This window comes from Carlito syrichta, unplaced genomic scaffold, assembly GCF_000164805.1.
Source record: "Carlito syrichta isolate Samal-C Ts95f unplaced genomic scaffold, Tarsius_syrichta-2.0.1 Scaffold112228, whole genome shotgun sequence".
Lineage (NCBI taxonomy): Eukaryota > Metazoa > Chordata > Mammalia > Primates > Tarsiidae > Carlito > Carlito syrichta.
In genome coordinates, this window is record NW_007056324.1 from 680,208 (window position 1) to 696,965 (window position 16,758).

General features: G+C 42.7%; 1 protein-coding gene across 3 annotated transcripts in view; it reads right to left on the reverse strand.

Moving 5' to 3' along the window:
- The window catches only part of UBAP1 (ubiquitin associated protein 1), a 70,520-nt gene that overhangs the window by 36,433 nt on the left and 17,329 nt on the right, over positions 1-16,758 (reverse strand). The window contains exon 4 of one of the 3 annotated variants that reach the window (XM_021718601.1): positions 6,718-6,759. The exons of the other annotated variants lie outside the window; for them this stretch is intronic. The gene's annotated coding sequence lies outside the window, so the exon portion shown is untranslated. The remainder of the gene's footprint in view (positions 1-6,717; positions 6,760-16,758) is intronic. 3 annotated transcript variants of the gene reach the window in all.

The following is a 16,758-nucleotide window of genomic DNA, read 5'->3' on the forward strand; positions in this document are numbered from 1 at the left end:
CGGCCACTGCACTCCAGTCTGGACGACAGAGTGAGACTCCCACTCAAAAAAAAAAAAAAAGTAGCTGGGCATAGTGGCTCACATCTGTAATCCAAACACTTTGGAAGGCAGAGGCAAGAGGACTGCCTGAGTCCAGGGGTTCAAGACTAGCCTAGGCAACTCATCTCTACAATAAATAAAAAAATTAACCAGCATGGTGGCATGCACCTGCAGTTCCAGCTACTCGGTAGTCTGAGGCAGAAGGATCGCCTGAGGCCAGCAGGTTGAAGCTATGATGGCCATGAGAGTGCCACTGCACTCCAGCCCGGGTGACAGAGTGAGACTCTGACTCAAAAAAAAAAAGTAGCTCTAAATTTAATAACCTATGCAAACTCAAAAGTGATTATTTAGGTATAGAAGAAGGGAAAGCACATTTGTCCATTTTCCGTTGCTATAAAGGGTACCTGAGGCTGGATAATTTATAAAGAAAAGAGGTTTGCTTGGCTCAGGATTCTACATGGTGCCAGCAACTCCTCCACTGCTGGTGAAGCTTCAGGAAGGTTTTACTCAATGGCAGAAGGCAAGGGTGGAAGCAAGACCATTGGGGAGGTGCCAGACTCTTTAACAGCCAAATCTCTTGTGAATTCATTACCATGGGGCGCCATTCATTAGGGATCTGCTCCCATGGCCCAAACACCCCCCCCCAATGGGCCCTACCTTCAAAACCAGAGATCACATTTCTACTTTTATGTTTATGTTTTTTTTTTTAAGAGATGGAGTCTTGCTATGTTGCCCAGGTAGGTCTCGAACTCCTGGCCTCAAGTGATTCTCGTGCCTCATCCTCCCAAAACACTGGGATGACATGTGTGAGCTGTCCCTCCCTGGTCAGGGATCACATTTCAACATTAGATTTGGAGGGCATGACATCAATACTATATTAGAAAGGGAAAGATGAGTGGCATATTTTCACTTTCTTTTTAGAATTTAAAAGTCCATTTTATTGAATAAGAAAGCAAAACAAGATGATTCAGTGCAGGACTATAAAGATTACATTATCCCCCAGCATCAGTAGCTTCCCGCTGCTCTTGGGAGCAAGTCCAAAGTTCGTCACAGGGCCACTGTTCTGCAACCATCAGTTTCGCAACCATTCAGGCTTCTTCTTCCCTGAAAGCCTTTGCACCCTCTGCAACCTCTTCCTCTCCCCTCTCCTCCAGACTAATTCAGGCTCATCCCTCTGGTTTCCACTCAGTTTATACTTCCCAGGGAATGTCTGTCTCCCCGATAGGGAATATGCGTGTATCCTTAGTGCTAAATACCAGACAAGGGCTGAATGCTCAGTTGTTGCTTGACTGACAGAACAAACGAGGAAGGACTGTCCAGAGGGTCTGCCCTGCCTGATGGCAGCCACTGCCCTGGTTGAGTTTCCTTGATCCTAGGGGTCAGCAAAGCCTATCTCAAACATGGAACCTCGTCTGAGGTTCTAGGTCTCAGCCTCTTCTCACTCTACCCCTCAAATGCACACTCAGGTGCTCTGTTTGGAGATTCAGACGGAGGTAAGAACATAGTGGTCCCAAAAGAAGGCAGAATGTTCCTCAGGCCTCGAACCTTATTTTTACTTTCATGACTATCATGAATAAAAGAGGCTTTGAAATAATTTTATTCATTGGTATAATGTGGTAACCCCAAATCTGAGAGGGCTTATGGGTAATGTCTACCTATGCCAAAGAAGACACCAACAGCAGTGAAGAATCCACACCTCGGGGTGGTATAGCAAGCAGTTTTACAATCAAAACAAGCAAGTTAATCCTACAAATTCCTGTACAGTGTTTGCAATTACACTGATTAAAAGTGACAACTATACTGTTTTCAGTTTTGCTTGGTCACCTGCTTCCCATGACTCATTACTGGGAATAAGCATACCCTTTCAGAGACCAGTCTTGGCCAGAGGCTGCTCCCTGAGGGAGGGGTGGAAAGAAGCCAGGTGCAGGGGGAAACAGTCTATGTCCAGACAATACCACACAATTGGTAAAGGAGAAATTTAATCATTAAAGTTTATAATGAGTGGGTAAAGAAAATGTAGTTACCAAAGAAATTTTTAAAAAACCCACCTCGAACAACCCGTTCCCAATTCTTTTTTTTTCCCATTCAGAGTCTCACTCTGTCACCCAGGCTGGAGTACAGTGGCATGCTCATGGCCACCAGAGCCTCAACCTGCCGAGCTCAGGCAATTCTTCCACCTCAGCCTTCCAAGTAGCTGGAACTACATGTGTGTGCCACCACTCCAAGCTAATTTTTTAATTTATAGTAGAGACGAGGTCTCGTCATGTTGCCCAGGTTGGTCTCGAACCCATGGGCCTAGGCAATCCTCTCACCTCCTTTCAAAGTACTAGGATTACAGGCGTGAGTCACCACGCCTGGCCTCCAGTCCAGATTCTAACTTAGACAAAGTCATTTCACAGAGACATCCTCCTACCTCGTTTTACAGCCCAGTTCATCCATCTGTCCTACGTTGGGCAGAAAGTCATACTATAACATTAGCAAGAGTCACATTTGTACTGATGATGTCTAGTGACCCCAGAAGTGTAAGTCTCCCAATATTAAGACCTACCAGATAGCAAGTGCCATTCAAAAATAGTTTAAAATGTCAACAGGAAACAATTTTTTTTTTTTGAGTTGGAGCCTCACTCTGTCGCCCAGACTGGAGTGCAGTGGCCGCTCCCGGCCACAGCAGCCTCGACCTGCTGGGCTCCGGCGATCCTGCTGCCTCAGCCTTCCAAGTAGCTGGAGCTACAGGCGTGTGCTACCACGCCCAGCTAATTTTTGATTTATTGTAGAGATGAGGTCTCACTAAGTTGCCCAGGTGGGTCTCGAACCTGCGGGCCCAGGCAATCCACTCACCTCGGCTTCCCAAAACGCTGGGATTACAGGCTGAGTCACCGAGCCCAGCCAATAGGAAACAATTATCACACCACTTCTATTATTCACCGAAAGGTTAGTTAACTGCTATGGCCCTGATCACAACACTCAGAAGATGAGGGGTGTGCCCAACCCCTTTAAGGACAGAAACTATTATGTAAAAAGTAAGCATTCTCAATTTTCAAAAGATATCAAACTATATTTTTTAAATTATATAAAGAAAAAAATTGGAAAGAAATACAGGTTGAACATCCCTAATATGAATATTCAAAATCTGAAATGCTCCAAAATCTGAAACTAGGTCATTTCAGATTTCAGACTTTCAGATTTGGAATGCTGAATGATTAAGTATGATGCTAATATTCCAAAAATTCAAAACACTCCTGGTCCTGAGCATTTCAGATAAGGAACAGTCAACCTGTACATAAAAACAGTTACAGGCCAAGTGCAGTAGCTCATGTCTATAATCCCAGTACTTTGGGAAGTCGAGATGAGAGGACTGCCTGAGCCATAGGTTCAAGACCAGCCTGGGCAACTTGGCAGGACTTCACCTCTACAATCAAAAAACTAAGCCGGGCTCGGTGGCTCAGCCTGTAATCCGCGCACTTTGGGAGGCTGAGGTGAGTGGATTGCCTGAGCCCGCGGGTTCGAGACCTGCCTGGGCAACTTGGTGAGACCTCATCTCTACAATAAAATCAAAAATTAGCTGGGCATGGTAGCACGCGCCTGTAGTTCCAGCTACTTGGAAGGCTGAGGCGGAAGGATCGCCGGAGCACAGCAGGTCGAGGCTGTGGTGGCCAGGAACGGCCACTGCACTCCAGTCTGGGTGACAGAGTGAGACTCCAACTCAAAAAAAAAAAACAAAAACAAAAAACTAGCCGGGGGTGATGGTGCACATCTGTAGTTCCAGTTACTTGGAAGGTTGAAGCAGAAGGATCACCTGAGTCCAGCAGGTCAAGGCTGCAGTGGCCGGGAATGTGCCACTGCCCTCCAGCCTAGGTGACAGAGTGAGACTCCAATTCAAAAAACAAACAAAAAAATGTACAATGGTTGCTTATAGGTGGCAGGACTGGGATAATTCATAAAATTTTTCTGTTTCTGAACATTCTACAGCAAAATCTACTAATTTTATAATCTGCATTGAAGCTTTACTTTAAAAGTCTCAATATTCAATGATGGGGAGATGGGATATTCTGGTTAAATTCTAGTTAATGGAGAGTTACTATAAAGTGGATGTATCATCAATTTTCAAAGAACCAATAAACCATACTGAAAATGAGTTTGGCCAGGCTCGGTGGCTCAGCCTGTAATCCCAGCACTTTGGGAGGCTGAGGCGAGTGGATTGCCTGAGCCTGCAGGTTCGAGACCCACCTGAGCAAATTGGTGAGACCTCGTCTCCACACTACATCAAAAATTAGCCGGGCATGATAGCATGCACCTATAGTTCTGTCTACTCAGAAGGCTGAGGCAGAAGGATCCCCAGAGCCCAGCGGGTTGAGGCTGTGGTGGCCGGGAGCATGCCACTCCCCTCCAGTCTGGGCGACGGAGTAAGACTCCAACTCAAAGGAAAAAAAAAAAAAGAAAATGAGTTCATCTTTTTATATGTCAGAAGACATTTCATAGGCTCATACAGAACTCCAGGGTCACTGTAATGTACATAAATCAAAACCAGGGAGATTTTTTTCTTAAACCCAGAAGCAAGAGTGGTGGCAGCTTCAACCTTCCCACACAGGCACACACCAGAAATTTGTTTTACCGAATCTCTGTTAGGAAAGAAATAGTAATCTAAGCATCCAGCAATGAGAGCTGTGAATATGCACACGGGTGCAGAAAATGAGTATTTTCATTTCTATGACCCTAACAAAATATGTGGAATATTACCTGTTTGAAGAAATAGTTGTTTTTGAGGTAAAAAACTGGAGAGAGACTGAGTCTTTGATTTCATAAGGAATTTTCCAAACAATGCCCAGAATAAACTGACATCAGGAATACTATAAAAGAAGTTTCACCTAAATTTAAATGGATTCTTGGCTTTAAAGAAAAAAAGGGGGGAGGTACAGTGGAGTTGAAACCAACAAGAGTAACTTAGTGAGACCTCGTATGTACAAAAAAAAGTTTTTTTTTAAATTAACTGCATCTATAGTCCTAGCTACTAGGGAGGCTGAGGCAGTAAGATCACTTGAGCCAAGGAGTTTGAGGCTGTGGTGAGCCGTGATCATGCCACTGACCTCTGCCTGGGCGACAGAGTGAGATGCAAACACACACACAAAAAAAATTTTTTTTTTTTTTTTAGTTGGAGTCTCACTGTCGCCCAGAGACTGGAGTGCAGTGGTCGCTCCCGGCCACCACAGCCTCGACCTGCTGGGCTCCGGCGATCCTTCTCCCTCAGCCTTCCAAGTAGCCGGAATTACAGGCATGCGCTACCACGCCTGGCTGATTTTTTTGATTTATTGTAGAGATGAGGTCTCGCTGCCCAGGCAGGTCTCAAACCCGCGGGGTCAGGCAATCCATTCACCTCAGCCTCCCAAAGGCACAGGATTACAGGCTGAGCCACCGAGCCCGGCTACACACACAAAATTTATTTTTTTAAACCAGGTATGGTGGCTCATGCCTGTAATCCTAGCACTTTGGGAGGTGGAGGCAAGAGGATTGACTGAGACCACAGGTCTGAGACCAGCCTGGGCAACTTAGTGAGACCTCATCTCTACAATAAATCAAAAAATCAGCCAAGTGTACTGGTGAGTGCCTATAGTTCCAGATACTTGGGAGGCTGAGGCAGAAGGATTCCGTGAGCCCAGATCGAGGCTGCACTGGCTGTGAGCATGCCACTTCACTCTAGCCTGGGTGACAGAGTGAGACTCCAACTAAAAACAAAACAAAGCAAACAAACAAATAAAACCCCAAAAATGATTTTTCTAACATTCACTATGCAGCAAAACTTCAGTCTCCCCAAGGATCAAAGGCATTTTAATATCTACTTACAACTTTTTTCCTGTGTAACATCTGTTCAAAATTACAGACATACATATGTATATATTCCTCCAAAACTTCCTATATTTGAGGCCAGGAACAGTAGCTCATGCCTATAATCCTAGGCCAAGGCAAAGGATTGCTTGAGTCCAGGAATTCAAGACTAACCTAGGCAACACAGCAAGACCTCATCGCTATAGAAATAAAATAAAATAAAACTTCCGATATTTTACTTAATTATACTCATTTATTTATGACACTCTTCTACATAACATAAATGTCCAATTATAGGAAAATGATTAAACAATGAAAAATTCAGAAAATCTATTGTGACAGCATTAAGAGTGTTTATTTCTTTCTTTTTTCTTTTTCTTTTTTATTTTTGAGATGGAGTCTCACTCTGTCACCCAGGCTGGAGTGCGGTGGTATGCTCACTCTCACTCTCAATCTACTGGGCTAAGGTGATCTTTCTGCCTCAGCTTCCAAGTAGCTGGAACTACAGGCATGCGCCACCATGCCTGGCTAATTTTTTGACTTACTGTAGAGATGAGGTCACGCCAAATTGCCAAGGCTGGTCTCAAACCCATGGGCTCAGGCAATCCTCTCACTTCGGCCTCCCAAAACGCTGGGATTATAGGCGTGAGCCACCATACCCAGCTAACAGTGTTTATTAAAAGCATATAATAGGCCAGGCGCGGCGGCTCAAGTTTGTAATCCCAGCACTTTGGGAGGCTGAGGCAAGAAGACTGCCTGAGCCCACAGGTTTGAGACCAGCTTGGGCAACTTGGCGAGACCTCGTCTCTACAATAAATAAATTTTTTTTTTTAATTAGCTGGGCGTGGTAGTGCACACCTGTAATTCCAGCTACTTGGAAGGCTGAGGCAGAAGAATCACCTGAGCCCAGCAGGGTGATGCTGTGGTAGCCATGAGCGTGCCACTGCAGGCCAGTATGGGCAACAAAGTGAGACTCCAACTCAAAAATAAAGTAAAAGCATATAATAAACCAGCAGGGGCAACTTGGCAAGACCTCGTCTCTACAATAAATCAAAAAATTAGCCGGCGTGATGCCGTGCGCCTGTAGTTCCAGCTACTTGGACAGCTGAAGTGGAACGATCGCCCGAACCCAGCAGGTTGAAGTCATGAATATACCACTGTACTCTAGCCTGGGTGACAGAGTGAGACCTCAACTCCAAAAAAAAAAACATCTGAACTACTGATTAAAGATATCTAAGACAAAAAGAGGTGAAATATATCTATTAAGAAGAAAAGAACTGCAGGGAGAGGAGGAGGAGCCAAAGTGAAAGAGGAAGAAGAGATGGGTTAAGGAAAAGTGAAGATGGTAGGGGTTCAGGAAAATAAAAGTAGGAAGCTATAGGACGGGCGTGGTGGCTCAAGTCTGTAATAATCCCTGTACTTTGGGAGATTGAGGTAGGAGGACTGCCTGAGCCCAGGGGTTTGAGATCAGACTGGGCAACTTGGTGAGACCTCATCTCTACAATAAATAAAAGAATAAGCTGGGCGTGGTAGCACGCACTTGTAGCTCGTTACTTGGAAGGCTGAGGTGGAAGGATCACCTGAGCCCAGCAGGCCGAGGCCGGGGTGGCCATGAGTGTGCCACTGCACTCCAGCCTGGGTGACAGAGTGAGACTCCAACTCAAAAAAAAAAAAAAAGAAAGTAGGACGCTATGAGGATAAAAACAAACATCTTGGCAAGGCCCAGGCCCTATCATAAGGGGAAGAGTCCCAGGGCAACTATATTAATGTTCTCATTTTCTTCTTCTTCCCTTTCACATAGTTATTAAATTATTATTACATGAAATTACACTCTAAAAACAGCTTCCTAATACAAAATAGCAATTCAATATCTCAGGAATCTATCAGTCACACTTCTACAGTAATTACAGTAATACCTGCAATCAAGAATTTCCCAGGCCAGGGGTGGTGGCTCACACCTATGATCCCAGCACTTTGGGAGGCCAAAGTGAGAGGACTGTCTGAGACCACGGGTTCAAGATCAGCCTGGGCAACTTGGTAAGACCCCAACTCTACAATAAATCAAAAAATTAGCCGGGCATGGTGGCATATGTCTGTAGTTCCAGCTACCTGGAAGGCTGAGGTGGAAGGATAGGTTTAACCCAGCGGGTCGAGGCTGCGGTGGCAGGGAGTGTGTCACTGTCCTCCCACCTGGGTAACAAATGAGACTCCTACTCAGAAAAGAAAAAAAAAAAGAATTTCTCAAAATATGAACTGATCCAATAAATTCTCTAATTTACAGAAAAAGATGGTTTGGTAATCATCACATTTCACCAACAAACACATGTGTAACTGCTATTATTTGTCAATGCCAGACTACACTACATTCAAGAAAAAAGTCTCACTTTCCCCTTTTTTTGGAGTCAAAGTCTCACTATATCGCCCAAGTTGGAGTGCAGTGGCACGCTCATAGCTACCTGCTGGACTCAGGCAATCCTTCCACCTCAGTCTTCCAAGTAGCTGGAACCACAGGCGTGTGCCAACACACCCAGCTAATTAACTGCCCAGGCTGATCTCAAATCCCTGGGCTCACACAATCCTCTCACCTCTGCCTCCCAAAGTGCTGGGATTACAGGCGTAAGCCACCATACCCAGTCAGAAAAAAAGTTTTATTTCTTCTTTCTGAGGTCTCAAAGACATTTTAGAGCCTCAGTTCCTTCACCAGTAAAATAGATAGTAAACTGAATAACCAGCCAACTCTAAAAGGACCATAAAACTATAATGGGAGAACAAAATGAAAGAAAAAATATTTGGCCGGGCTCAGTGGCTCAACCTGTAAACCCAGCACTTTGGGAGGCTGAAGCAAGTAGATTGCCTGAGCCTACGGGTTTGAGACCAGCCCGGGCAACTTGGCAAGACCCCATCTCTACAATAAATCAAAAATTAGCTGGGCATAGTAGTATGCGTCTATAGTCTGACTACTTGGAAGGTTGAGGCAGAAGGATCACTAGAGCCCAGCAGTGACTCCAACTCAAAAAAAAAAAAGAAAGAAAAATACTAATCTTTCAAAAATTAAGTATTGAATATTCAAGACAAGTGATACCATTATATACTATACACAGAATACTTTTTAAAAATAATTTTACTGACAAAATTAAAAGGTGATCACCATATGGTAATCTCTTTTTTTTTCTTAATGTTACTGATCCATGAAAGCGGAAAGTCTGGAAACTATCTTCTTACAACAAATATAAAGTAACCTCAAACAAGTCTCATCATAAAAATTTAAAGAACAGGCCAGGTGCGGTGGCTCACGCCTGTAATCCTAGCACTCTGGGAGGTGGAGGCAAGAGGACTGCCTGAGTTCAGGGTTTCGAGACCAGCCTGAGCAACATGGCAAAATCTCGTCTCTACAATAAGTCAAAAAATCAGCTGGGCATGGTGGCACATGCCTTTGGTTCCCGCTACTTGGAAGGCTGAGGCAGAAGGGTCACCTGAACCCAACAAGTCAAGGCTGCAGTGACCGTGAGCATGCTACTGCACTCCAGCCTGGGCAACAGAGTGAGTCTCCGACACACACACAAAAAGAACACACTTTTGCATACTACCAGACATGAAACAAGAACTCAACAAAGGTTGGTAAATTAAATATAACTTCTAAGAGAGTAAACCATTTTCAAAGCACACTATCAGTAAGTAAACTGGTAAGCCTAGAGACAAAATGTAAATTTTATTTGAACACAACTTTATTAGAATCTTTATTTTTTCTGAGCTAAGATTATGGTTATTAAGACAATTAATTTTATGAGACCTTACTTTCAATCTAAGTCTGAAAATCAGCCAAAGACACTTAATGTAAAAAACTGCCCACAAGGGAAAAGAAATTCATAAGCTGCATGATCTATCACTGTCCACAAGCTGTGTGTTTTCAAAACTAAGCCCCTTTTTTTTGTAGATATGAGGTCTTGCTGTTACCCAGGCTGCTCTCAAACTCCTTTATCTGCACAACTAAAAATGGAAGGTCAACAATACACTGATTCATACTGTGGAGCACTTCAATAGTTCAGAAAGCTTTTTCTTTATGGATTCTTGTTTCAATTCAGCAGGAACGCTGCAAGTTCAGATTTTTCCTGAGTACCACTGTTTTATGGAGAACTAAACAGGAAAATTTGTATCACTAACCTACAGAAACAAGGTCTAAACAGATCTGAAATTTCGAAAAGGAAAGAAGTATGTATACATGGCTATGGAAACAAAGATAAAACACTCTTATAATAGCAGTTGTTTTGGGGTAGTGGGATTACAGGTTGGCTTTTTGGTTTTTGGCTTTGTACTATTTGTTTTCTGGGTTTCTTGTATTGAGCACATACGGATATATCTATCTACAGACTGTCATGCACACATACTTTGTAACTTGGGGAGAAAAAAAGCACCCTGAAAGTAGAATACAGTTTTTTAAATACCTTGAGGCTATATTAAGCCACAAAGAAAATCATAATAAAATCAGGCACTCTAGTTCATGCCTGTAATCCCAGCAAGCACTCTAGGAGACCGAGGCAGGAAGAACATTTGAGCCTAGGAATTTGAGGTCAGCCTGGGCAACACAGTGAGATCTCATTTTTACAAAAAAATTTAAAAATTAGCCAGGTAAGGTGGCATGCGCCTGTAGTCCCAGCTACTTGGGAAGTGTAGGCAGAAGGATCCCATGAGCCCAAGAGTTTGAGGCTGTGGTAAGCCACGATTGCACTACTGCACTCCAACTTGGGTGACCAAGTGAGACCCTAACTCAAAAAAAAAGAAAACTATAATAAATTTCCAAAATTAAAAGTAACATCCTCAACAGTCAAAAGGAAAAAAAAACTGAAATTACACTGGAATATAAAAAGTTCTCCTACCTGAATTTTTAAACTGTCTCTTATTTATTTTTTTTTTTTTTTCCTGAGATGGAGTCTCACTCTGCCGCCCAGGCTGGAGTGCAGTGGCACGCTCCCGGCCACCACAGCCTCGAGCTGCTGGGCATCAGCAATCCTTCAACCTCAGCCTTCCAAGTACCTGGAACTACAGGCATGCGCTACCACACCCGGCTAATTTTTTAATTTATTGTAGAGATGAGGTCTCACCAAGGTGCCCAGGCAGGTCTCGAACCCAGGGGCTCAGGCAATCCACTCACCTCAGCCTCCAAAGGCGTGGGATTACAGGCTGAGCCACCGAGCCCGGCTGCTAACTCAACTTTTTAAAGGAAAAAAATTAAATATACAAAACAGAGAAAATTAAGACAATCCTAAAACACTGCTTTGTTCACCACTTGCAAGTGCACTTGAAAAACAGGGTAGGGGGTCAGAGGGGGGGTCACAAAAAGAAAAAGAAGGCAGCAGACAGCAGACACTCTTGCTGCTGCCCTGCCCATTGTGCCCTTCACAATGTACCTTCTCTTTAATAAATATTTCTTAATTAAAAAAAAAGAAAAAGAAAACCAGGATAAGTCGGACACAGTGTAATTCCAGCACTTTGGGAGGTGGAGGCAAGAGGATTGCCTGAGCCCAAGGGCTCAAGACCAGGCTACTTGGCGAGACCTCGTCTCTACAATAAATCAAAAAATTGGGGCCAGGCTCGGTGGCTCAGCCTGTAATCCCACGCTTTGGGAGGCCGAGGTGAGTGGATTGCCTGAGCCCACGGGTTCGAGACCCAGCTGGGCAACTAGGCGAGACCTCACCTCTACAATAAAACAAAAAAATTAGCTGGGTGTGGTAGTACGCGCCTGTAGTTCCAGCTACTTGGAAGGCTGAGGCGGAAGGACCGTCGGAGCCCAGCAGGCCGAGGCTGGGGTGGCCGGGAGCGGCCACTGCACTCCAGTCTGGGTGACAGAGTGAGACTCCAACTCAAAGAAAAAAAAAAAAAATTGACTGAATGTGGTGGTATGTGCCTGTAGTTCCAGCTACTTAGAAGGATCACCTGAGCTCAGCAGGTCGAGGGTGCAGTAGCTGTGAGCATGGCACTGCACTCCAGCCTGGGTGACAGAGTGAGAACCCGACTCAAAAAAAAAAAAAAGAAAAAAGAAAACCTGGGTAAAATGAATGTTCTAAAAACATTAATTATCAAAACTGAATCAAGAACAGGAAGAAAAAGTAATCAGATCTATGACCACAGAGGAAGCAGAAAGAGTTGTCAAAGAGTTCTTGTTGCTCAAAAGAAATCTAACTACAATGAGATTTTAAGGGCTCCAAAATATAAAAAAAAAAAACAGAAAGTATCTAACTGTTTTTACAAAGTAAGCATGATATTGATACAAAAAAGAGAAAACTTCAAAAAAACTCATTTATAAATATAGATATAAAAATTCACAGAATAAAAAGTACCAACTAAATATAGTAGTACATTATAGGAATACACCATGTCCACGTGGGACTTTTTTTTAATAAATATAGTTCAACATTATGAAATCTATTGCTATAATTCACCATATCTCAAGAGAATGAAGAAGAAAAATCATACGGCCATTGGCAAGACTACAATAAATCAAAAAATTAACTGGGCCGAAAAACTGTTGAGCCCAGGAGTTCGAGGCCAGCCTGGTGAACATTGCAAGACTTATACCTATACAATTAGAAAAACACACAATAATCTTGGATGGGACATTCAATGTCATTAAGATTAATGCCCTCTAAGTTGTTACATAAACTTGGCATGACCCAAATGAAACTGGAATCTTCTGTTCTGGAAAAGATGATTCTAAAGTTCATATGGAAATGACAAGCAACAACAGTTAAAAAAAAAACAAACAGAGAAAACAATGAGACTAGCCTTTCAGATATTGAAAATATTTATTAGAAGATACAACACTTTTTTTAAGGAAGATACAACACTTAGAGTTGTTTTGTACTGGTACACAAACATTATGGGACAGAGTAGAAATTCTTAAAAAATACCAAAAATATGGACACTTGGTAAATAATAAAGCTGCCATCTAAAAATCTGTGAAGTAAAGGGACATCTGGTAGCCAAAGTAAAATCAAATGCTCACCTCACACTCCATATCAAAATAAATTTCAAATGGATCAAAGGTATTGTAATATGCAACTGACCAAATACAAATCCTACTTTCACTCCACACAGAAAGCTAATGACTTTGGGAGGCTGAGACAGGAGAATTGCTTGAGCCCAGGAGTTCAAGACTAGCCTAGGCAGCATAGCAAGACCTTATCCCTACAAAAATAATTTTTTTTTTAATTAACAGGCCAGGCTCTGTGGCTCAGACTGTAATCCCAGCACTCTGGGAGACCAAAGCGATGGACTGCCTGAGCCCATGAGTACAAGACCAGCCTGGGCAACTTGGCGAGATCTCATCTCTACAATAAATCAAATATTAGTCAGGCATGGTACCACATGCCTGTAGTTCCAGCTACTTGGAAGGCTGAGGTGGAAGGATCGCCAGAGCCCAGCAGGTCGAGGCCGCGGTGGCCAGGAGCAAGCCACTGCACTCCAGTCTGGGCAACAGAGTGAGACCCCAACTCAAAAAAAAAAACAAAAACTTTTTGGCTTATGAAAAACTTGGAAAAATGAAGGTTATTTGCTAAAGTCAAGATGCTATGCCAGGCTCGGAGGCTCAGCCTATAATCCCAGCACTTTGGGAGGCTGAAGCAAGTAGACTGCCTGAGCCTGCTAGTTTGAGACCAACCCGGGCACTTGGCGAGAACTCATCTCTACAATAATGAGAAAATTAGCCGGGAGTTGTAACAATCGCCCGTAGTTGCGGCTACTTGGAAAGCTGAGGTAGAAGATTCAATAGAGCCCAGTGCATCAACCCTGGGCTGGCCATGAGTGTGCCACGGCACTCGAGACTGGGCGACAGAGTGAGACTCCAACTCAGAAAAAAAAAAAAGATGCTGTAATGCACAAGTTTTCTTACTCACTGAATTACTCTTGACCTTCAAATGAGATTTTACCAAAGTTATTAATCGTAAGGTATATTTAAGGCTGTAAGAAAAGCAACTAGTGTCTACAACCATAACACCCTGAGCACACCTGATCACATCTCATCTCTCAAGTTAAGCAGGGTTGGGCCTAGAGAAAACTAATAATGACTCAAGACAGAGCTCACTTCACATAGTTTCTTTTTTTTCATTCTTTCTTTTTTAATAGAGATGAGGTCTGGCTATGTTGCCTAGACTGTTCTCTAACTCCTAGGCTCAAGCAATTGTCCTGTCTCGGCCTCCCAAAGTGTTGGGTTTATAAGCGGAAGGCACCACACCTAGTCTCATTTCACATAAAACTGACTACAGTCGAATAACAACTTGCTAAAATTTAAAAAGCAACAATTAGTATATACAAAGATAATACAGTATTGTAAAAACAAGTTATTGAAGCCATCTGATTGCATAAAAACTGCAGGTAATTCCAAAGTGAGTAAAAAAAAAAATCAGGACAAATATTTTCCTCAACTGTGGGCTCCGCTTGATCCTCCAAGCATCTAATCTTTAGCAGAGATGGCTTTTCACATCCTCTTGCCCCCTAACCTCAAACTGCCTGAAAATTTAATAGATAATTCCATAATCAATAATTTTAGCTAAGATATAACTTGGAGATTATATATTAATAACTGATATTATTAGAATAACTAATTCTAACATTTAATTTGAAATACAACTAGATAAAACAATATCCTTAAAATGAAGAAGTTAAAACAATAATCCCTTGAGGTTACCAGTAAATTGTCTGATATCCTAAATCATGTGAGACTACCATAATATGAGAACAAGAAAGTACTAACTAGCTGGACTCGGTGGCTCAGCCTATAATCCTGCGTCTTGGGAGGCTGAGGTAAGTGGAATGCCTGAGCCCACTGGTTCAATACCCGCCTGGGCAACTTGGTGAGACCTCATCTCTACAATAAATAAATAAAAAATTAGCCGGGTATGGTAGCACGCACCTGTAGTTCCAGCTACTTGGAAGGTTGAGGTGGAAAGATCGCTGGAGCCCAGCAGGTCGAGGCTGCGGTGGCCGGGAGCGGTCACTGCACTCCAGTCTGGGCGACAGAGTGAGACTCCAACTCCAAAAAAAAAAAAGAAAATACTGACTAGTTAAAAATCAGAAAGAGCTGGGCATGGTAGCTCACGCCTGTAATTCCAGCATTTTGGGAAGTCGAGGTAAGAGGACTGCCTGAGCTCAGGGATTCAAGACCAGCCTGAGCAATTTGGCAAGACCTCATCTCTACAATAAATAAAATTTGCCGGGAATGGTGGTGCATGCCTATGGTTCCAGCTACTTGGAAGGCTGAGGCTGAAGGATCACCTGAGCCCACCAGGTCAAGGCTGCAGTGGCCATGAGTGTGTCACTGCCCTCCAGCCTTAGTGACAGAATAAGATTCCAACTCCAAAAAAAAAATCAGAATGGAGAGTTATGACATAAAAGCATTAGCCAATTAGAAATTTCAAGCCAGCATTGTAATCAATTCAGTTCATTTAACATGTTTTCTTCAATGTGATTTAGAGTTTAGTGAATAAGAAAACAAATGTCCTCAGGAAGAAATCTCACCACAAACCTACAGATTAAACTTTTCTGTGAATAACCATTAAGAAAAAAATAATTTCAAGAAGTTGCTGAATTTAAAATGTGACTTCCTCCACAACTCGTTCAAAAATTATATCACAACTCATGCCAGAATGCTAAAGAGACAAGAACACTATGGACAGCTAAAGACTTGTATTCCTAGGCTGAGGCCAAAGGATTGTCTGAGCTCAGGAAGTTGAGGCTGCAGTGAGCTGTGATCATGCCACTGCACTCTAGCCTGGGTGACAGATTGAGACCATGACTTAAAAAACAAACAGCAAGCAAAGAAAACCCTCTGAAAGGAAAAAAAAAGAATTTTCAGAACTTCTTCCATAAAATGAGAGCAATAGAATAAATGATCTCTGAAATTCTTTTCAGAAATAAGGGTCTTGACAGTTGAGGGAAACTGCTAGGGGAGGGAGGGCCATACCTCATCAACAAGGGTACCTGCATAATCGATGTTTGTATACCCTGAATTGTACCCCACATCTTTACAAAAAAAAAAAAAGAAAAAGATAGATTCTTTTCTAATTATGTATTTAATTGCTTTTTATAGTCTTAAACATATAAAAGATATCACAAGACTTCATACTCTTAGTTACAAGGGCACATAAACACACTTAAACACTTGTGGAGTCAATGACTCAGCAAGTATACACAGTCCACACCCATTTTTTTTTAAGAAGGAAACACTATCTGACACCAATATTATTCACTATTCACTCTACAAGTAACTAATACAATATTAACTAGTTAATTTTAAAATACAAAAAAGTTAACTACTACACTATAGAGGCTATTAATCTGACATAAGAGAAGTACTTACAAACATAATTTTTCTGTTCATCCAGCAGTCTTCAAAATCAGTGGATTACATCATTCTGACTGTTTCTATCATGTGAAATCTGAATGATTTTTCCCATAGAAACAATTAAGTAACAGAGCCTTGTTCACCAAATTGAAAACAAACCCCAGGGAACACTGTAGAGGATCAGGGGCAAACAATATAAAGATGGCAGCGTCAAGGATTTGTGGGGAGAGAGGAAGGGCTCTTAAGTAATTTCAGAGGTAAATAAAATAATTTTATGTCAAAATAAAAAAGAAGATATCTTTATTTAAAGTTTTATCAAGCCGGGCTCGGTGGCTCAGCCTATAATCCCACGCCTTTGGGAGGCTGAGGTGAGTGAATTGCCTGAGCCCGCGGGTTTGACCCGTCTGGGCAACTTGGCAAGACCTCATCTCTACAATAAATCAAAATGAGCTGGGTGTGGTAGCGCGTGCCTGTAGTTCTAGCTACTTGGAAGGCTGAGGCGGAAGGATTGCCGGAGCCCAGCAGGTCGAGGCTGCGGTGGCCGGGAGCGGCCACTGCACTCC